This window comes from Taudactylus pleione, unplaced genomic scaffold, assembly GCF_031769625.1.
Source record: "Taudactylus pleione unplaced genomic scaffold, aTauple2 ptg000198l, whole genome shotgun sequence".
Lineage (NCBI taxonomy): Eukaryota > Metazoa > Chordata > Amphibia > Anura > Myobatrachidae > Taudactylus > Taudactylus pleione.
Window position 1 is genome coordinate 20,216,777 of NW_028284600.1, and position 24,029 is coordinate 20,240,805.

At 43.7% G+C, this 24,029-nt stretch overlaps 1 pseudogene; it reads right to left on the reverse strand.

The window, feature by feature from the left end:
* Nucleotides 1–22,816: 22,816 nt before the first annotated feature.
* On the reverse strand, nucleotides 22,817–23,783 carry LOC148518910 (RNA-binding protein 7-like; annotated as a pseudogene).
* Between the last annotated feature and the right edge of the window lie 246 nt (nucleotides 23,784–24,029).

Sequence of the window (24,029 nt, forward strand, 5' to 3'; positions counted from 1 at the left end):
TACAAAGAGTAGCTTTACTAAAGGTTCTAAACATGAATTGTGGACTTGTTACCCATAGCAACCAATCAGATTCTGTCTATCATTTTCTAGGATGCAATAGAGAAATGATAGCAAGAATGCGAATGGTTGCTATAGGCAACATTACCACTTTTCATTTTTAAAAGCTTTAGTAAATCTACCCCCAAAAATGTCTTGATGCCAGTAAGGGTTTCCTTAAAGAATTCTACAGTATGTTTGAGATCACATCAGAGATTTTCAACATGAATAGTAAAAGGAAATCACTAATAAAAATATAGATTTACGGGGCCGACTCAAAGTTTACTAGCACCCTGTGTGAGAAATTTTGTAGCCCTCCCCTAAATCCAACAACATCCATAATTAATACTGTACATTAAAAAAACACAGGGCCTGATTGTGAGTCGGACGCAGTGGAGCATACATCAGTGGCGTCCTCCCTGCGGTGTCACACGGGGTGGGGAGGGATGCTGTGCCGTGCGCCGCCGAAAAGGAGGCATGAGCAGGGGGCGTGGCCTCGCAGCCGAACCCCCATGCCTATTACTTGGGGGGAAGGTGCAGGAGGTACCTGTGTGCAGTGCCGGCTCCCTCAGTGTCAGGAGCCAAGTGCTGCACTTAATGCTACAGTGCAGTACCCGGCTCCTGTCAGTGAGGGGCAATCTGCACCTTGGTGTTACCCCTCGGCGGGTGACACCCGGGTGCGGACCGCACCCCCTTGTGACGCCACTGGCATACATCTAAGTCATATCGTGGTGTGTCCCGCTTGTGTCCATACAGAGTTGCAGCTGTAACTTCAGCTGCATGCAGGAAGAAATGTACTGAAAATGTTGTGGGAGTTCCTGGAGGTTGACAAGAAGGTGTCTTAGCACACGCTCAGAGGTGGTTCATCTTATGGGCGTGTTAGGTAAATGTCACAGGCGTATTGGTGAAAGTGGTTCCCTACAGCTGCTCACATAGGAGGCTATACTCGGACACAGAGAGTGCACCTTCTATAAGGCTGGTGCAAGTTTCGATGGTGTGATCAATGGTGCACCTAAAGACGCACCAATCAGTATAGTATATCAGCATCTACCAACGCACGGATGTACCATACACATGGTTGTACCATACACACAGATGTACGTCAGGGAAGGACTCTGTAGTGGTATTTGCATAAAGACGATCCACCGAACTACACAGATATGGGCTCGGATATGTCTAACTCAGAATCAGTCCCACATTGTACTCCACAGGAAAATAAAACATATGCTTCGGCCCTCCATGGAAAAAAAACACACACATTGGCCCTCACAAAAAAGAAACACACAAACATTTTGGCTCCCACGGGAAAAACAAACTCACACATTGGCCCCCACAGCAAAAAAAAACAAACACACACATTTTGGCTGCCACAGGACAATCAAACACACACACTGGCCCCCAACAGAAAAAAAATAACACAGGCAAATAATAAAATACACATTCATTGCCCCATAGAAGACTGACCTGATATGAAGAAAGTCTGTCAGAGATGTGGAAGATGTTGCAGAACTTGCAGTGGAGACTGGCTCCCTGGTTCCTTCACTCCTTCCCTTGCCGCTAGCAAGAGCAAAAATCCCGCACCTGCAAGGTTTTTCCTGCAGGTGCGGGATTTTGCTATTCAATCAGGTGCAGGGATTTTTAGATTTTGAGCGCTGGAAGTTTTTACCTCACATTTCCAGAGGACAAATCAGCTGGACTTGCTCTGACCCCGGCGGCACCCCCCTTTTGAATTACTCACTTTCCGCAGTGCTGTCTTCTTTCTCCAGCTTCGGGGGCCCGGTCTCCTACAGCAGCGGTGAGTATGTCAGTGTGTGTGAGTGTGTAGTGATTGTGTGCATGTGAGTGACCCCCACCGGTGTGTGTGACCCCCAGTGTATGTGTCCCTCAAACATAGGCAGACAGTGTTTAACACATAAACACTAACTTATTAGCATTTGGAATCCTATACAAAGCCCATCCTGGAGAAAATCCCTATACCATAACACGACACAATATACCGTGGTGCTATGAGCATTTTTACATAAGAATATATGAGCTGTGGCAATTGCAATGTAGCCTAGCTATGGAACTACACAATTGAGTCCATCCCCACAACCAAAACAAGCAGAATAAAGAGTGGGGCTCCGACTGCACTGCTGGGAGCTTCCACCATGTATGAGAACTAAGGCCCTCATTCAGACCCGGACGCAAGTGGCCGTTCGTACGTTCGGCGTACGTACAGACATATGTTAATTCAAGCACTCGCTCGTAATTTCGAACGCATCTAAACATCCTCCCCAAACTCTACCGACCCCTCCTCTAACTAACGAGCGTGCCAAATAACGAGCGTACATCCCCAATGTGGCTTGAAGGGAACGCACGCACAAGTACAAACCGGAAGTGGGTCTGTCAGATTCCGATTACCTGCTCCTTTATTCTGCCTACCTCCCTCAATCGTATCATGCCAATCAATATATCAATTAGCTTAATTGCTCTTTTTTTTTTTTTTGGACAATGCAATAAACTTTACTCTTGTCCGTGTTTGTGTTTCCCCGCAGAATACGTACGGCTTAAACATTCGCTTTTATTTGTCAAAATACATGTTTGAGCCAATTAAACATTTGTTTTATTTGTTTTTAACCACGCATATTTTCCTGGGTTCATTTCTTTATTTAAATTTGCTTACGCATGTCACTGCATCAAGCCTATCATAACTCTCAATAGATTTGGGGCCCTGTCGAACACATGACTCATACACTAACCAATAGAATTGGTCCTGTTAATTCCCCAAATACATTAGCCAATCAAATTTATTTTCGGGTCTTTATTAAAAATGATTTTTAGAAAATACACCATTGCCATCATGAGAGCCTCGGCATTCACCAGGCGCGAGCTGATGGTGTTAACCGAGGGCATGGACAGGCGGATCACCAGCCAGCCTCCCCCCATCACCAATAGGGAAAAGCATTCCGCATATGCGGAGGTACATGGCCGCCTGCGTTCCTTCGGCTCACGCCGCCAGATCGGCCAGCTGGAGCGCAGGTGGTCCGACCTGCAACGGCGGACGCCCCGCTTGCTGGTATGCTTTCGCATGCAGATCGCGGAAAGTAAGTTTTTGTGACTGTGGTTTTCATGTTTATCTTTGTACTCATATGTGCATGGCCATGTTTTCATGTATGTCCTCTTTATTCTTTGTACTCATATCTGCATGGCCATGTTTTCATGTATGTCCTCTTTATTCTTTGTATTCATATCTGCATGGCCATGTTTTCATGTATGTCCTCTTTATTCTTTGTATTCATATCTGCATGGCCATGTTTTCATGTATGTCCTCTTTATTCTTTGTACTCATATCTGCATGGCCATGTTTTCATGTATGTCCTCTTTATTCTTTGTATTCATATCTGCATGGCCATGTTTTCATGTATGTCCTCTTTATTCTTTGTACTCATATCTGCATGGCCATGTTTACATATTTGTGTCAAAAATTAGTGTTTAACTAGGTCTGGGTTGAAAATAACCACAATTTGTTTCCCATCTTTTAGGGGCAGAGCGAAGACTATGGCGTCATCGCTCTCGGCCCCTCTCCCCAACCCCAAGCCAAACATCCACACCCCAAAATTCCCTTATTTCCCCCTCCTCCCCAGCCTGCACAGACCCTGTTGAAGTTGTTTCGGGGCTCCTTCCCCTCCATCCCAATTCCCCCTCTCCTCCAACCACCCCTCTCGTAACTACCCCCTCCCCTGAATCCCAAATCACCCCTCCAACCTCGTTGGGGAATGTTTGCACCTCCGAGGAGGACGAGGGAGTGGCTTCTGTACCGGGCGTTATTTTGAATGGTATGTTTTTTAATTTTTTTAGTTTTTAGAAAAAACTGTTTGTATGTAATCCTGTGTCTGTGCCTTTTTTTGTGTGGTTTGTGAGAATTTGGTGTAGATTTCTGTTTGTCTTTACCTTTTACTGCTGATTTCCCCATACACATATCACACCTGTCAGAATCTGATGTTTTTTCTAGCAATTTTTGGGGTGTCCATTTTTTGGGCCTTGGTTTTTTTGGGGTAAATCTGCTTTTGGTCACAATATTGTCATTTTTGGTTAGCTTTGTTTGGCTTGTTTTTTAATGTGGTTTCATTATTTATGTATTAAGCCCCACACTTTTCTAACCCACAGAGGAACAGAGGCGTTTGGCGGACTTAGCCGGATGCGTCGAAAGGATGCGGGGCTACGTCATCGGGCTGCTGGTGGTCCTTGACCATATGTCTGTCATCCTGCGTCCCTAATTTTTTTTTTTTCTACAAAAATAGTTGTCTACAATAAAATTTTAATCTTAACGTTCTGTCTCATTCCTTGTCTCCAAATCTGAGATTGTTTACACTGACATAAGTAGACTCTTCCAGCAAGTATTTGCAATTATTGTCACTAAGATTGTGTGTTGTATTTTTTAGGAAAACAGGCACAAGAAACACCTAACAGTAACAATCTGATTGGCCTTTTTTTGTGTTTGACAATTTATATATTACTACATTTTACAGGTTCCAATTTGGGGGGCAACCTGCTTAGGCCGAGATTACAAAGCCAACTGATTGTACAGGATTCCTTTTGGTGTTGGTTTTGACCCAGAAAACATCTTTAAATTTAGCTCAACTTGCGTCATTACAGGATTACCCCTTATTAAATTTTAACGTGGGTGAACCTGGTTACACTTGCTTGTAATGGGCAATAAAATGACAGAAATTACACTCTCAAAACATTTATTCACAACATAACTAAAATAACAAAGTGTTCACTCACAAACAATACACACAGTGATAAACAAAAATACAACCCATAAAACACCATATGAAAAAAGAAATGAAAAATCAAGAACTGGTTGATGAAGGAGCATGCCAACATGATTCCACAAATGTGGCGTTGCAATATGGGTTCCCGAATATATATCCAATGTGTCCCCATGAAGGATTTTTTAGGGTAGCAGGAAGTAGTCATCGTTTGAGTCCCAAAGATTATGAAATCAAACAGAAGATGAGAAAAAAAAAAAAATTAATTAGATGTTCTCCAAAAATCCTTAACACATTGTGTCTAAACACTTTTGTGTTGCAAATAATTACCTAAAATATCAGGCCACCACATCATCGCGTATGGCCCCCCCCACATACTGACCTCCAACCAACCTCGGGGGGGCCATCCTCAGGCAAGGCATCCTCTGGCTGCATTGGGACACCACTCCTTATGGCGATGTTGTGAAATATCCCACACAGGACCACAATTTTCGAAACCATATCCGGCAAATACATGAGCTCGCCACCAGAGCGGTGGAGGCATCTGAATCGGCCTTTTAAAAGGCCGATACAGCACTCCACCACTTGCCTGGTGGCTGTAAGTGTGGAATTAAAATTACTTTGTGGCCCTGGTGTGGGAGCCAAATAAGGAGTGAGCAGCCAGGGCGTGCAAGGGTAGCCACTGTCTCCTGTGAAAAAGAAGTGACAACATCAGGATCACTGTGTATCAAGCTTAACATTGTTATGTACTAAAGGTCTCCACTTACCCAGAAGCCACGCATCACCAGCTTGTAGGTTGTTTAATTTGTGCCATATCCCTGATTGCCGGATGACGAATGAGTCATGTGCACTTCCGGGTAATTTTGCATTCAGGGACAGGATCTGGAGGGAGGCATCACATACCACCATTACATTCAGGGAGTGATAGTGTTTCCGGTTGCGAAATATGGCCTCCAGCCGTGCTGGAGGCTGAAGTGGTATGTGAGTACCATCCACAACCCCTATGATGTGTGGGAAGCCAGCTATTTGGTAAAAATTGGCCTTGGCCACACTAAGGGCACCCATATCCAAAGGCATTTTAATAAAATGATGGAGGTGCTTGAAAAGGGCCACCATCACTGCCCTCAGGATCCGGGAAAAGGAGGATTGTGAGATTCCCGCCACTATTTCCACCGTTGTTTAAAACGATCCTGAGGCACAGAAATGTAACACCGCCATAAATTGCGTAAGTGGTGGTATTGCTGTATCACTGTCAATTTGCCGCTCAAGATCACTCTCTATTAATGAGAGAGTGTCTATGATGATTTTGGGCGGAAGACGGTAGCGTCTTAACACCTCATCATCGGGCATTCCAAAAAGGGTGACACGTGTTCGATATATCTGGGGCCTTGCACGCCTACGATGCCTACGCCTGGGACGAGATTGAGGTTGGTCGGCTTCCGGGAGCATGGCCAGAACAATCCGACCAAGATCAAACTGAAATGGCAAGATTTGAATGTAAGGCTTTTTTCCCAAAAAATATTTGAAATTTTACTTAGCTTGATGATACAATCCAATGATACTTACATGCCGGGGTATTGTCATGATTGGCCAAACCTATAAATAATCACAAATAAACAATGCAACAATTTAGGTTGGGCATTTAGGAATCTAAATTGGGTGCAAGACAAAACATAAAAGGGGAGAAACACACATTTGGGCAAAGAGCAAAACGACAGTGCGCAGACTACCTCAATTTGGGCCCAAATGTATTAAACAAATGCTAAAGGGAAAACACAACCAATTTCACGGGTCGAAATAAGCATTTAAAAATGCGCAAATTAGTTCGCAAATACAAGTCACAATAGGAACAGATAAAAATGCGCTAATTAGTTCGCAAATACAAGTCACAATAGAAACAGATAAAAATGCGCTAATTAGTTCGCAAATACAAGTCACAATAGAAACAGATAAAAATGCGCTAATTAGTTCGCAAATACAAGTCACAATAGAAACAGATAAAAATGCGCTAATTAGTTCGCAAATACAAGTCACAATAGAAACAGATAAAAATGCGCTAATTAGTTCGCAAATACAAGTCCAAAAATACGCAGATATAAAAACACAAATTATTTCATACATTTCGGACTCACAAAACCAAAGGTTAAAAGTGTAAGGTCAAACAAAGTTGCGTTAAAAAAAACATGAACATTTAATAAACAAGTGAAAAAATAAACTTACCAATAGAGAATATATAAGTCTCCGGATCAAAAGGTCGTTGGGGCAGAGCCAAAAGAAACCTAACAAAGGAGAAATTTTTAAAAATTTTACGAGACAAAATTCACAAAAAGAAGGAGACACAAATTGAACACAAGTTAGACGGCCAAAAACTTGCCAAAGAAATACACGACAAAAAAAAAAACCACAAGAAAAAAAGCGAACGGAAAAAAATTACACAAAAAGACAAACCAAAAACAACTCCCAACAACGCCAAATCCAAATCCCGCCAACAATCCACTCCGACCAACGTAACCTCCAACAACCAACAACCGCCACCTCGACTCGAGACGCCCCAAGCCATAAATAGTGTTTAGTTTCCCGCACAAATTAAGGAGGGATCATAGGAACGCACAATCAATGATGCGGCCGAAAAATAAGGACGCATGTATAAATACGTCACGAGCCAAAAAAAACGTTCTGGTGTATTTCTTGTTTGGAGATAAGACATGGCTACAGACCAGGGAAACAATGGCCAACAGTCTGCCGGTAAGTATTTCAGGCATTTCCAAACAATGATTAATTTGAAACATAATATAGTGCAAGTTGTGAAGCTTAAATTTCTCAACATTTAAACAAATAGGTGAGGAGGATGACATGGAAGAGGCTGCTGGGCCCAGTATTCCGGCCAAAGCTGGCAAAAAGAAAAGGCAGCCACAATTCACAAGAAAGGAGATGGAGGTTTTGGTTCAGAAGTGTGTGGACATCCTGCCACAGGCAGACAGGAATATGAGTACAAGCCAGAAGTGGAGAATGTGGGAGGAGGTAGCCAGTGCTGTCAATAGGGTGGGTGATTATGTCTGTCTAGCCCGGGATGTCAAACGGCGGTAAGTAAAAACTTGACCCCCCTAAAACCCAAACCCATAAAAAAAAAAGGATAATGGTTCCATTTTCGCCCACAGATGGGCCGACTTCAAATATCGCCTGAAGCAAAAACTGGCGGACAGGGCTAGGCATGCAAGGGGTACAGGTGGGGGACCCACCCGTGTCATTGGAGTTGAATGATTTAGAAGAGCTGGCACAGGGGTGTGTGCAGGCTGTGGAGGTGTTTGGCGTGTCCAACATGGATACGGACATGCCAGACTTTGCGGCTCTTCATGTTGTCCAAGGTAAATATTGTGATGTCACCAACTCTGAAATGTTATTGTGCCAATATGTAGATTCTAATGTGACTCTTTTATCATTTTGCCAACAGAGACACAGGCGGATGAGTCTGCTCCAGAGGGGAGCCTTGGCCGCAGAATTTCTGCTGGCTCTGCAGGGGAGGAACCAGTACATCCGGCTGAGGACCCTGCAGAAGCCAGTCCAGGGCAATCCCCCTCCCAGCCAGTGTCCCTCCTCACAGAACTCAATTTTAAATCGGATTTCCATACGAAGATTCTGCAGAGGATGGACGCCAGTTTGGTACGGGTGGCTGAGGCCCTGGAGCAAAATGCTGCGGCCAACGTGACCATTGGTCAGTCCCTGGCGGAAAATACCAGGGCCAACATCCGCATCGCCAATGCCCTGGAGCAGCTCGTTCGCCAGCACATGGTGGAGCCGACCTCCCTTCCTGCCGGAACATCAGGATCCTCCACCTCTGGCACAACATCAGCCAATCCTCCAAATGTGCCTAGCCCTGTGCCTAGTCCAGAGGCCACAACATCTGCCTCTGGACGGGCCAGCCCGATGACATCCCGGACCCGGTCTGGCGCCCTCCTTCCCCCAGCCAAACGGGGGAAAAAGCGGTGACAGCACTGGCTACTTTTCCCACACTCCTTCTGTGCTTGCCCCATATTCCTTTCTGGCCAAAACTTCCCTCTCCTTTCTTGTGAATTGTTTTTAATTTTTAGCTTTAAGTTTCCATACCTTTTATGTTTGCACCAATAAAAAATTTTTTGGGAATAACACTGCCAAAAATGTTTGGGCCAAAAATGTGCATGAAAATGTTTTTAGTTTCCAATAAATTTTTAACAAATGTTCGACATTGTATTTTGACATTATTGTAGAAATGGTTTACATTTAATCCTGGCCCACCAGGCAAAAACGAGCTCCCCAAAAATTTAAACGAAATAAAAAACAAAACGGCTCTTTAAGGAACACTTTAAAATTTACATAAGGATGCAAATTCTCCAGGCAAAATTCTCCAGGGAAAATGGAAAAATACACACAAATATGATGACATTATTATTACAATAGCCCAAAAACCAAATATCAACCCCAAAAAACCCACCAACAAATGTACGCTAATTGATTGTGTAATCCTGACATTAGCAGCTATGATTTCCACCTGCGTTCGGTTTTGTGCTAACCCAAAAAACTGATTTCAAAACACATTACAAGCCGGTTTTCAATACAACACTAATTGTTTTTCTGACAAGCCTTGGTTAATCGATGCAACATCGTGGAGGGCCGGGACGGAGGAGAAGGCCATCGCCAATGTGGTCGAGTAATCCAGACCCTAAACTGTGCGAGCATTTTGAACGGAAAGAGGATCATCCAGTGACGTATGAGTTGGTATGAACACATTTGACGTTCGCATCTGATAATGTATGTACGCCCCAAAAACGCCTCGCCACGCCTGCGTTTTTCCATCTCCACCCCCGTCAACGCCCAAAAGCGCCCTGTTCTGTCAATCACATTTGACATGTCACTTCCTGTACGCTATTTGACGAACGAGACAAAAAAAGTTCGCAATATGCCGTACGCACAAGCGCAGTGTTACACCGACGCATGAGCGCTTTCTCAACATCGGGACGCAACGAGCGTACTGCTGTTAATGAGCGGCTCTGAAACAGGCCCTAAATTCACTGTATAAACACATTTTGCAATTGCAGCTTAAAACATCCGAAAAATGTATGTGTGCTTATGTGTGTATATATATATATATATATATATATATATATATATATATATATATTTTAGGGGTGAGCGGGTCCGGATTTCTGAAATCCGATCCCCCCCGAGCCCCCCCGATCTGAGGCCGATCCGAGTCAGGCTCGACTTTTCCCGCCTGACTCGGATCTGAAATCGAGGCAAAACGTCATCATCCCGCCTTCCGGGTCTTGCGGGTTTTGGATCCTAGATAAGGTACCCGCGTCGGCGCCATTTTCTCACTCGGCTGTGGACAGTGAAGAGGGAGGGTGGGAGTTAGGGCTGGCTGGGCTGTGTAGTGTAGTGTAGTGCAGTGTAGTTTTGTGCTGTGCTGTGCTGCTCTGTGCTGCTGTTGTCCATAGGGGCTGTGTCCACTCCTTCAAAGTCCATAGGGGCGGGCTGGACTGTGTTGTGCAGTCAGTTGTCCATAGTGGCTGTGTCCACTCCAAAGTCCTGTGCAGTGTCCCAGTCCTAAAGGGGTGCTGTAGTGTTGTCCAGGGGGTGCTCTGTCCATCAGAGGTGCTCCCCTCAAGTGCAAAAAAAAAATAATATTTTTTCTGTGTTTGTGAATTGTGAGCACTGTGGCTGCACGTGCATCAACAAAGGAGCAGCGCCAAGCGTGCGCCTGTGTCATAAGTAAAGGGCCAGCTGGCTTGTCCATTAAAGGGTGCTGTAACCTCCAAAGTACACTCCAAACAAAATAAAAAAATATTTTCTGTGTTTGTGAATTGTGTGCGCAGTAGCCGCACGTGCATCAACAAAGTAGTGCCAAACGTGCGCCTGTGTCATAAGTAAAGGGCCGGCTGGCTTGACCGTTAAAGGGTGCTGTAACCCCCAAAGTACACTCCAAACAAAATAAAAAATATTTTCTGTGTTCGTGAATTGTGTGCACTGTGGCTGCACGTGCATCAACAAAGGAGCAGCACCAAGAGTGCGCCTGTGTCCCATAAGTAAAGAGCCGGCTGGCTCATTTCTTAAAGGGTGGTGTAACCCACAAAGTGCACTACTCTCCAGCAAAAATAAAAAAATATTTTCTGTGTTTGTGTGCGCCTTAGCCGCACGTATATATCAATATAACATAAATGGAGGACCAAACTTTCTCCGATAAAAATAAAATAGGGAAAGATCAAGAACCACTTCCTCCTAGTGCTGTTGCTGCTGCTGGGAGTTGTTCATCATCCCAGAGAGGAAGTAGGAACACCACTACTTTTACTAAACAATTGACCCTCCAACAGTCCCTAGCGAGGAGGATGAAGTACGACAGCAGTCATCCTGAAGCAAAATGTATAACTGAGGCCTTGACTGCTATGTTGGTGTTAGACGTGCGTCCGGTATCCGCCATTAGTGCAGTGGGATTTAGACAATTGATGGAGGTAGTTGGATCCCCGGTTCCAAATCCCATCTAGATTCCACCTGCATCCTCAAAGCAGCAGCGACAAGCATGCGTCAGTCTGTTAAAGGGTGGTGTAACCCTCAAAGTGCGCTCCACAAACAATAAAAAAATCCTTTTTTTTTTTGTCTTTGTGAAATGTGTTGGCTGTAGCTGCACCTGCAAAAAATCAGCAGCGACAAGCATGAGTCTGTCTGTTAAAGGGTGGTGCACTCCACAAACAATAAAAAAATTCTTCTTTTTTTTTCTGTCTTTGTGAATTGTGTGGGCTGTAGCCGCACCTGCATCCTCGAAGCAGCAGCGACAAGCGTGCGTCTGTCTGTTAAAGGGTGGTGTAACCCCCAAAGTGCGCTCCACAAACAATAAAAAAATTATCCTTTTTTTTTCTCTTTGTGAATTGTGTGGGCTGTAGCCGCACCTGCATCCTCAAAGCAGCAGCGACAAGCGTGCGTCTGTCTGTCAAAGGGTGGAGTAACCCCCCAAAGTGCGCTCCACAAAAAATTAAATAATCTTCTTTTTTTCTGTGTTTGTGTGTGAAATGTATGCGCAGTAGCCGCACCTGCATCCTCAAAGCAGCAGGGACAAGCGTGCGTCTGTCTGTTAAAGGGTGGTGTAACCCTCAAAGTGCTCTCCACAAAAACTAAAAAATTATTTTTTTTCCTGTCTTTGTGAATTGTGTGGGCTGTAGCCGCACCTGCATCCTCAAAGCAGCAGCGACAAGCGTGCATCTGTCTGTTAAAGGATTACATCGGTGACAGCATCCAAGTAGGCATGTCAGACAGTCCGTACATGTACTGGCAGGAAAAAGAGGCAATTTGGAGGCCCCTGTACAAACTGGCTCTATTTTACCTGAGTTGCCCCCTCTCCAGTGTGCACTCCGAAAGAGTGTTTAGTGCAGCCGGGAACCTTGTCAGCGAAAGGCGTAGGAGGTTGCTTCCACAAAATGTGGAGAAGATGATGTTCATAAAAATGAATTATCAACTCTTCCAGGGAGACCAGCCTCCAGAACGTACAGAGGGACCTGTGGTGGTGGATTCCAGTGGGGACGAATTAATACTCTGTGAGGATGAGGATGTACACAACACTGAAGAGGGTGAGGAATCGGTGAATGAGGAGGATGAGGACGACATCTTGCCTCCGTAGAGCCAGTTTGTGCAGGGCCAGATTAATTGCCAGCTTGTTTTGTGGGGGCCCAAACGAACCAATCATTTCAGCCACAGTCATGTGGCAGACTCTGGCACTGAAATGATTGGTTTGTTAAAGTGTGCATGCCCTGTTTATACAACATAAGGGTGGGTGGGAGGGCCCAAGGACAATTCCATCTTGCACCTCTTTTTTTTCTTTGCATTATGTACTGTTTGGGGCCTAGTTTTTCAAACTGCCATCCTGTCTGCCACTGCAGTGTCACTCCTAGATGGGCCACTTGTTTGTGCCGCCCACTCGTATCGCTTAGCATAGTCATCCAGCTACCTCGGTGCAACCTTTTGGACATAAAAACACTATTGTGAGGTGTGAGGTGTTCAGAATAGACTGGAAATGAGTGGAAATTAAGGTTTTTGAGGTTAATAATAGCATAGGAGCAGAAAAATCAACACATTCTGTGATTTTAGCTGTTTTTATGCTTTTTAAAAAAAATACAGATCCAAAACTAAAAACCCAGAACCCAAAACACCGAAGGGTGGTTTTGGCAAAACCAATCCAGATCCAAAACACGAAGAAAGATCCAGATCCAAAACACAAAACACGAAAAGTGGCCGGTGCACACCCCTAATATATATATGTATATGTATGTATGTGTGTGTATGTGTGTGCATGTGGCCCATCATGCATGGACTTACGTGTATAATATCACACACAGACTTATATTTGAAAAGTAGCAAAATTCCCTGCAACTCATGCACACAATGTTAAACAAAACACAGTCAGCTTTTTAGTGATCCTTCCCAAAATCATACTGGCATGGCCACACACACACATAGATGCCCTTCCAGCTTGGTGCTGCTCGCTGAGTGCCCCACTGACCCTCAGACGCACAACGCAATTCAGTGCTGTTTCTTCCCGCATACATACATTTAAAAGCAATGGTCCCGTAACGCAAAAAGGATGATTATTACTTGGTTTAAACGCAATCTCAGCATATAAAGAAATTAATGTTTTCTGTAACTATGGCTTAGTAAATGACAATTGGAATGTGTTTGGTGCCGTACTGATCTACTCTGTTTCAACAGCGTTCCGGTGGCATCGGTGAGAAGATCAGAACATGCGGCTATGAAATATGAATGTTAGAGAGAATAACTTCTTGAAATGTTGTATGCCATAGTTTAGACTAGATTTATTATGCAGCGGGAAAGTGGACACAATCAGGTTGTTGGAGGCTGGGTTGTGTCTTTTGCACTTACCTATGAATTGTACCGTAACGGAAGAAGCAAGAAGAGGAACCAATGAGAAACTGCCAACGTATTCTATTGTATTGCTTATTCCAGTACGGGTATATATGTGAGTGCTCTGAAACAAGATGCCAGTATGCAGTGTTCCTGTTTATGCTGTCGGCGGAGGTCTCAATCTTGATGCCGGTATCTGGTCCCAGAGCGCACGCGTATGTATACTGTACTTGCTGTCTGTATAATTTCCTTTTGCGCCTAAATGGTGTCTTGATCAATTGCGTGTAACTGTCTGAACTTTTACCTGAATATCACTTGTGCTTTGGAACCACAGATTCCACGTCTAAGTCTTTATTTACGGTGTGACTGCATACCAAATTAGCGTCATCCTTAGAAGGTAAAGGCAGGACATTAGAAGGTATAGGAAGGTGTGTGTAGAGGTTCATTCTAATATTAACAGATGGGGGCTCATCGAGTGAAGTCACTTACCTACTCACACGGCACATACGGCTATCGATGTCTCAGCAAAGGGTGGAGTGGCCACATGCAGGGTTTTCCTGCAACCGCTTTGTGCTGAAAGATCGCTATCCGTTTCCGTGTGAGCAAAGGAAGCTGACTAGAATCCAGGGACAAGAAAGGAAAAAGTTTGTTTTCCTTTGTTGATAGAACCTAACATTTAAAAGGGGTGCCGCAGTATTGAATATGCGGCTGAGTCGCAGCTTTGCGCACAGCAAAGACGCACTTTTGCGTACGCAGTTAAAAAGTCATTATACAGTTGTGTCGTAGTCGCATTATTGTGTATGCGGCTGGTCGCACAATAGTGTATACGTACTTCCGGTTCTGCTGCCACGTGTGTTGTACAATGCCGCTGAGATTTTGTTTTGTTATTGATAGCTAGCATTGTTGTAAGTATCTCGATTGGTGTTGCCATTGTCTGGGAGAACGTTTATTTTTCTGCGCAGGAAAAGAGTGTGTAATAGTGAGTATTTGTTGTTTTAGGGTGTAACACGGTTCCTAAGGTTAAGGGTATTGTATGACCCTTAAGTACTAGGCGCAGGGGTCGGCCTAGTAGCTCGGTAAGTAGCTTACCGTTCTATACACATCAGCAGGTGTACATGTCGTCTTTGTTGTAGGGACCGGCTCTCAGGGTGATTGCAGTGTTCAATTGCTGCTGTTGAAAGCGCCGCTCTGGTTGGCACGACATATTATGCATACTAAGTACGGTGCCAATGCAACCAGGTATTGTGATTTATGGTTTAATATGACGAGAAAGAGTGTTAGGCCGTTTCCTAGAATTGGTAGCTTTGATAACGAGATACTGAGCAATGTCCGAGAGTACATCTGATTGATGCATTCTCGAGTGAATAAGGCAAAATATTGTGAATGTTTAAAACGGTGGCAGCATGAAGGGGATGCGTGGCTTAAAAATGTGCAAACGACGCAAACTAGCGTCATGAGCACATTGCCAGAAAATACATCCGCGATGCTAAATTGCAATACGGGCGAGCTGCAAAATGGCGCGCACGTGCGGCAAGGTAGCGTCGTGGAGAGTATTGCCAGTAGTTCACGCTCACCTCCCCCACCTTATGTGGATGGAGGTGCAAGTACAGTTACCAAAAATACCCATAAAAATTTAACAAGCAACTTGTACCCTCTCTTAAGCAACTATAAAGAAAATGTTCTTGATGCGGATGATGAGCCTATTGTAATGTCTGCCATTTCCCATGCTGTGCAGATGATAGATGCTGCATCACCACAATCACGGGTGGTGCCGCCATCTCCATCGGTAACAGCAAGGGAAGTGTTAACACACTCTGCACCAGTAGAGGAAGTTGTTTATACCATACGTAGCAGCAGCAGATTAAATCCCCAGCCAGGTAACCAGGTCAGAGGTAGCAACGCTGCCGGTCTGCATCCCATTCGGACAATAACTGTTCCAAATGGAAATGCAGATGCAAACGGTGTAGTGCCCACGAGGGAAGTAGTAATGCATTGTCCATGGACAAGAGCAGAACTAAATTCCATCATAAATGATTTCCCCGATCCCAAAAAGAAACTAGCCAAATGTCAAAGATTTTTGAGATATTTGGGTAGTTCACATGAGCCCACTAATAAAGATTGGCGTGTGGTGTTAGGGGCCCGTCTGCCACGCAATACTGACGTGACAACATTTATCACGGATTGTGTATTGGATGGTGACGTTCCCTTAACAGACCAAGTAAACCAAGGTAACATTATATTTTCCAGTAGTAGTTAACTGGAACAAAATTTTCACAATTAAGCACCACAGGGGAATGATAGTCACAGTACTCATGGACGGTCTGAGAGATGACTTAAAGACTTGGGCTCAGACCTCACAGCCTGGCTGGAGGGGACTTACAATAGATAACCTCATAGAGTCTGCCACAGAACATGATAAAAATATCACAAAGAAGAGAGAGACCCAGGGCGAAAAACTAATGGCTGTCAGTATCCAAGCTCTGGAAGGAATGACAATAACATCACAGCCAACCGACACACCTGCACCCACACACACACCGGCACCTGAACAATTACACATCCTCACCAATCCCACACCACAGCAAACACATCCTAACCCCACATATCATACACAACCACAGGTCCCATACTCCTATCCCCCACAATATCCTTACCCTCCCTATCCTTACCGATACCCACCACCTTTCCCTCTTGCTTAAATTCCACAACAATCTTTTCATCCACCCTGTTCAAAATTATGTTTTAACTGCCACCAAGTGGGACACGTAAGTAAGTACTGCAAAGTGAAGAACACCACACAGGAACACGAGTTTCCCATGGGTTCATAGGTAACCCCAGTATCTTCTCCCAGTACTTATATGACTGTTTACAATCTTTTCAACTTGCCAGTGTATCTGTTCTAATATAAAATGTGGACGATTTATTGTTGTATTTTAGGTCATGTTTAAATGATAATAAACTGTTGTGCTTTGTCTCCCACTCACAGGACACAAGGTTGCTAAGGATAAACGGCAGCCATGACAGGCTAAGGTCAAATACTCTGAATGTTATCCAACCCAGTGGCCCAGACATTATTTAGAGCAGTAGCTATTAATAACAAGATTTAATTGCAGGAACCTGTATGCAGATACTATATCCTTAGAATTATTAAAAATGATAGGGGGACTTATTTTACAGGTTACGTTTCCAAGAACATGTGTAAGATGATGGGTAACAACACTAAGATTATCCCAGACTGTCTTTTCCTTTATTTGACCCCCCCTTTGAGATACTGTTCAAACAGACAGCCTCATGTGAAAATATGATAATGAGGTTACTGTGCAGGGTCTCACGAAGATGAATGAGAATAACCGAAATTGAAAGTGTTATTATCTAACATGTCTAATGCAACCTGTCATGATGTCAAATCTGGAAGAATGTGTTATGATCCAAATTTTTTTTAGCTCAGGTTGTTTGACTGATCAGTGGAAAAGTCCGTATCTGACGATACAGCATCCTCAAAAGGTGGCCGAGGAAGATACGTGGGTCCATTCCACTCACTATAGGGAGGTTAACCAACCGGTGGAGATACAAGGCAGAGACAAGGCCCATAACATGGACCTGTCGATTGCGAGCTTGTGCCAGAAGGATTAAAAAGGTGACGGTGAGATATCTGAGTTAAAGAAATGTGTAGAACAGTGCTTCCAGCAATGGAGTGGTCTGCTGTGGTCATCCTAGTTCTTTTTTTTTCCAGAGTTTTTGTCATGATGATCTGTTTGGGGATACTCAGTGTCTGTGATGGAGGACCGATAAAGGAAATGTGAGCTGACGGCAGAGCTGATGGAGTGGAGTCAGGAGGAGGAGTGCAATGCCAATCAGGGGAGTTTCTGACCAATTTTAGTATTGTAATTGTTATGTTATTTGGGAAGAATACTTCCAGAAGTTATGACCCTCACACATGATTGAAATGCTTGGTATACATGAAAACACACCATCACCATATCTTCACACGCAATATGAACACAGAGGCAAGAGAAATATGGTACCTGGTGATATACATAAAGACACTCAGTTAATCAGTGAGACAACTGGCTTTCAAGTTCTGGTCACATTGGACCCCACCAGGATCGCACGGGGTACATTAAATTTTAGATATATCCAGGAACTCCCTAAATTAATAGATAATATCACCGAGATGTACGATGACACATTCAGGTATACAGGGAGAGTATTGCAAGTGTACAAGAAAGAAGTGGTGCAACACAGGCTAGTGTTGAATTATTTAACTGCTGTTACAGGAGGGTATTGCATAACATTGGCCACCCAATTTGGAGTAAAATGTTGCACCTATGCCACCAATGATACCAGCGACCCTAAGGAGGTGATAGACTGGAGGATGGATGAAATTCTGCAGCTAAAATGGGAATTTCGCAAGAACCATAACGCTTCAGTGGCTGAAGTAGGGGAAAACATAGAAGGATGGATGTTATGGCTGAACCCAGTGAAATGGTTCTCAGGTCTAGGGGAATGGGTCCAGGAAGTGATCGCTAGCATAGGCAAATTCTTAATACTTATACTGATTGTCATCATAATAATTGGCATATGTGCCCGGTGTGTTCCTATTGTGTTGAAGTGTGGAAAATGTAAAAACAGAGTGAAACGAAAGAATGAAACTATGGTGGTGGTCAGTAATGACAATATGTATACTGAGGTAAATATAGAACTGCATTACAACCCTGAACTAGGAAATACAATCGTTTGATGTATTATATTTAGACATGCATAGAATGTATTATTGAAATGTTATTCAAAGAACACCTCAGATAATGTAAAGTCTCAATTCCCCTTCAAGACTCTCCTTATAGGATAGGTGCATCCCCACATCTTTCCCATGATCCCTTAAGAATCCGCGGTGTGCGTATAAGGGCAGTTTTATGTCCCTCCCGGAGACGCATTATCTGAATGGTTCAAATGACCACACTGTGTCATACCATAATAACATTGAACGGTATATTTTCATGCATGGCTAAACAGATTCAGAACAGGTTGTGATAGCGCTTGATTGGCTATCAAAGGGTGGACTGTCGAAACCGGATAATTGGCGAAGACAGAATCTGTTTGCAATTGGAATCTGCATAATGCTATCTTGTAAAGGGCAACAAGACTCCATCTTAGAAATAAAATCTCACAACACTGTTTTGAAAAAAAGGTACATAGTCAGCTTTCCTCAAACATAGGCAGACAGTGTTTAACACATAAACACTAACTTATTAGCATTTGGAATCCTATACAAAGCCCATCCTGGAGAAAATCCCTATACCATAACACGACACAATATACCGTGGTGCTATGAGCATTTTTACATAAGAATATATGAGCTGTGGCAATTGTATTGTAGCCTAGCTATGGAGCTACACAATTGAGTCCATCCCCACAACCAAAACAAGCAGAATAAAGAGTGGGGCTCCGACTGGGAGCCTCCACCCTGTATGAGAACTAAATTCACTGTATAAACACATTTTGCAATTGCAGTTTAAAAACATCAGAAAAATGTATGTCTGCTTATGTGTATATATATATATATATATATATATGTATATATATATATATATATATATATATGTATTATGTGTGTGCATGTGGCCCATCATGCATGGACTTACGTGTATAATATCACACACAGACTTATATTTGAAAAGTAGCAAAATTCCCTGCAACTCATACACACAATGTTAAACAGAACACAGTCAGCTTTTTAGTGATCCTTCCGAAAATCATACTGGCATGGCCACACACACACATAGATGCCCTTCCAGCTTGGTGCTGCTCGCTGAGTGCCCCACCGACCCTCAGACGCACAACGCAATTCAGTGCTGTTTCTCCCTGCATACATACATTTAAAAGCAATGGTCCCGTAATGCAAAAAGGATGATTATTACTTGGTTTAAACGCAATGTCAGTATATAAAGAAATGAATGTTTTCTGTAAACTATGGCTTAGTAAATGACAATTGGACTGTGTTTGGTGCCGTACTGATCTACTCTGTTTCAACAGCATTCCGGTGGCATCGGTGAGAAGATCAGAACATGCGGCTATGAAATATGAATGTTAGAGAGAATAACTTCTTGAAATGTTGTATGCCATAGTTTAGACTAGATTTATTATGCAGCGGGAAAGTGGACACAATCAGGTTGTTGGAGGCTGGGTTGTGTCTTTGCACTTACCTATGAATTGTACCGAAAAGGAAGAAGCAAGAAGAGGAACCAATGAGAACCTGCCAACGTATTCTATTGTATTGCTTATCCCAATATGGGTATATATGTGAGTGCTCTGAAACAAGATGCCAGTCTGCAGTGTTCCTGTTTATGCTGTCGGCAGAGGTCTCAATCTTGATGCTGGTATCTGGTCCCAGAGCGCACGCGTATGTATACTGTACTTGCGGTCTGTATAATTTCCTTTTGCGCCTAAATTGTGTCTTGATCAATTGCGTGTAACTGTCTGAACTTTTACCTGAATATCACTTGTGCTTTGGAACCACAGATTCCACATCTAAGTCTTTATTTATGGTGTGACTGCGTACGCAAAGTAGCGTCATCCTTAGAAGGTATAGGCAGGACATTACAAGGTATAGGAAGGTGTGTATAGAGGTTCATTCTAATATTAACATATAGAATAGGGGAAAACATACAGCGACTGTGAAAGAAGAGTCTGCTTTCTCTTTAAATATGAATAGAGAATACAATGAGGGTAGGTATATTGATCCAAATGATGGATCAATATAACATATCTATAAGGAACACTCAGTCAAAATTATTGTAGGTCTCTTAGGAACAACCAGAGGATTATGGACCTCATTCAGAGTCGGTCATTGCGGCCGCACGCCACCGATGTTCGCTAAACTGCGCATGCGTAAAATTCACAATGCGCGTTCGCCAACTAGCTGTTACGATTGGAAATATCTCTCTCCTTGAACTTGGCCAGGTCGTTAGTTTGAGTGACAGGATGAGGCATTTGTGGGTGGTAACAGGGGAAGGTGCTTGTGAACGGGGGAGTGGAGATCCGAACGCAGGCGTGCCTGACTATGCAAACGGCGTTTTATGGGAGTGCATAATTAACTAAGTAGTGTCATAGCACACGTGACATGGGAGGGATTTTACACTGACTTGATCGTAGAGCTTAAGAGAGGGTAAGGTCAACCTTAAGCTCTACGACCAGCTCCGATGGTTCCCGATGGTCTAGATTAATCCTTATATGCCCGGAGATGACGTGTAATGCGAACAAGAAGGGGGCATATTTTTAGTCTTACGGCCGCATCCTCCCCTTGGTCGTCCAGCTAACGATCCCATCTTAACGACGCAACTTGCGAGTGCATCATTTGCATATCCGGCCCCTTTTCCCTTACGACCGTGCAGCCGCAACGACCAACTCTGAATGAGGTCCTATATGCTTCAATAGTTTTGAGTTACAAGCAAAGAACCAGTCAATGCCCCATCCATAATTAGCTGTGAGGCTGTGAATATAAAATACGCTGGTAGTAAATTAGCACAACTCTCACAAAACAAATAAGCGTTTCCTGGATTCTCCAAAGTAAATTGTTATTATGTCCATAAAGAAATAATACCAAACATCAATATGTGCAGCCTCAGATGGATTCCTGGACACGTTTTCTGCTGAACTCTGACAGCTTCATCAGAAGGATAAGGAGCTAAATCCAGTCCGAGTATTAAAGTTTATGATGACCGATTAGTTTGTGCCATCAATTAACAGTTAGCAGCTGTGAGATTGTAAAAATCTGCACAGCAAAAGCAATCACAAGAAGAGAAGAAAAAAATCATAAAAAATTAAAATATACATGTTTCTGCATTACCTCAAAGTCGGTAACTAGTTAAAAAGTTTAACTACTACAATTTGACATGTTAAAATGGCCATCAGTAACAGTATAAAGTAGGGATGAGAGGGTTCGGATTCCGAAATCCGAACCCCCCGAGCCCCCCCGACCCGAGCCGGGAACCGAGTCAGGCTCGGGTTTTCCCACCTGGCTCGGATCTGAAATCGAGGCAAAACATCATCATCACGCTGTCGGATTCTCGCAGGTTTTGGATTCTATAAAGGTCTTGCGATCGCCGCCATTTTTCATTCTGGCTGTGGAATGTGCAGAGTTTGGAGGGAGCTGGGAGCTCAGTGTTGTGTGTTAGACTGTTAGTTATAAAAATAAAAAATAATAAAGTACTGCTGGCTGGCTACTGTGACGAGGGAGGGAGGGAGCTGCTGCTGACGCTGACCATACTGGCTGGCTGGCTACTGTTGTCCATATACAGTACATAGGGCTGGTTGGCTACTGTTGTCCATATACAGAACATAGGGCTGGCTGGCTACTGTAGTCCTTGTCCATATAGGGGCTGGCTGTTGTCCTGTCTGCTGTAGGGGTACACTCATACAAATAATTTTTACAGGGGCTGCGCTGTCTGCTGTAGGGGTACACTCATACAAATACCGACTGGATGGTACTTTATCTCAGTCCACGTCCTATCTCCCGCCAAGGCCCAGCACACAGACCCCCATGTATGATATTCAGCCGTCTGAGGTCAACATTTCACCGGCTGCTGTCCTTTGATTAATGATTTGGGCAGATATTTGGATTAGATCGCTCATATTGTGTAAGCACTAAGGTGGATCAAATACCTACAGTATGCGCAATACAGGTAGTTAATGTGTGGGTGGAACCTACTTTCAGCACATCCATTCACTAGGAACTGGTGAGACCCTTTCAGCTCACATATAGCATGCCTTTAATGCGTGTAGTTGTAGATTTAATTTAATATAACTTTTTTCATTTGCTTGAGAATAGGACATGTGCTGTTCTTCTAAAACAGGGTATATTTTTCTCTTTACATTAAGTTTTTTATTAAAAAGTATTTTCTTGCATTGAATAATTCAAAATAAAACCCTTGTTTAAAACCCCCACAATGTGAGCCATAAAAAAATAAATGTGAGAATATAACCATCTGCCCATAATACTAGAATAATATTTTGCAGCTTTATTCTTTGGTCCTTTAGAGGACACCTAACAGCTCAAGGAAAGGATTTTTTTTGCGTAGAAGTAAAAGAAGAGAGACTTCTGGCCAAAAAGAGATACCTAAAAAAGTAGACGTGACCGTGCTAGGTTAGTGGCGAGATGAATGCCACCTAGGCTCTTTTCTCTGTTTTGGACTCCAGCCATCAGTGCGATGATAGTGCTCCTCCTGACCTCCTCTGTAGTATGCGTCTCTGCTACTGTGGTAACTCTCTTTTTGATAAGGATGAGAGCTATGGCTTCTACCGGATCGGTGGCTGGAAGAGGAACCATATCTGCGTGGGAAGAATGATTGGATCCGTGACTGTACCGACTTTGGTGAGGCGGATAATGGGATGGCGAGTAACTGGGTTGGGCCATCATTGCTGTGCTGGATCCTTGAGGGGTTTCCGACCTATAGAAGCTATTCATCATTGCTTGTCTGTGAAGATTGTCCGGAGAAGATTAAGATCTCTGATAGTTTGGAACAGGAGGTGAAAGTTCCGAGTATTTCGTGAACTCCTCATTGCCATCATGCCTGCGATCATGAGTTGATGGACTGTTTCCAGTAAAAATGCTATTTCCTTGTGGTGAGTAGTCTGCGCTATTTCCTTCTGCGTAGCCATGGCTGCTTCCTGATCTGAATTGAATATTCAGCTGCCTCCCAAAGAGTTTGATTCCATTTAACAAACTCATTCCATAGGGAACAGACTCCTTATGTTTGAAATTGACAAAAGCAAATTATTTCGACTTTCCATCCTTGTCCTTTGGAATTTTAGGGGTCTATTTACTAAGCAGTGTTAGGAGACAGAGTGAAAAGTGATAAGAAAGTGATAAGGTGCCAGCCAATCAGCTCCCAACTGTCATCTCACAGGCTGTGTTTGGAAAATGACAGTTGGGAGCTGATTGGCTGGCACCTTACCACTTTTCACTCTGTCTCCTAACACTGCTTAGTAAATAGACCCCTTAACGTTAATTGCAGAACCAGCCTGCAGAAACAGCTTGAACAGGATCTCCTTGGTGGCCCTGGAATCTAAATTCCCCACGAATAGCGTCCTATCAGCCTCAGCGGCGCCCATCTCTCTCCTGAGTCCCGTCCTGTGTGCCCAGCAGCAGCACTCGATGGGTGACGCGATAAGTCACCGCGCAGCGCCTTCTGGGGCCTAGTTTTCAAACTGCCATCCTGTCTGCCACTGCAGTGCCACTCCTAGATGGGCCATGTGTTTGTGCCGTCCACTTGTGTCGCTTAGCATACTCATCCAGCTACCTCGGTGCAACCTTCTGGCCTAAAAACACTATTGTGAGGTGTGAGGTGTTCAGAATAG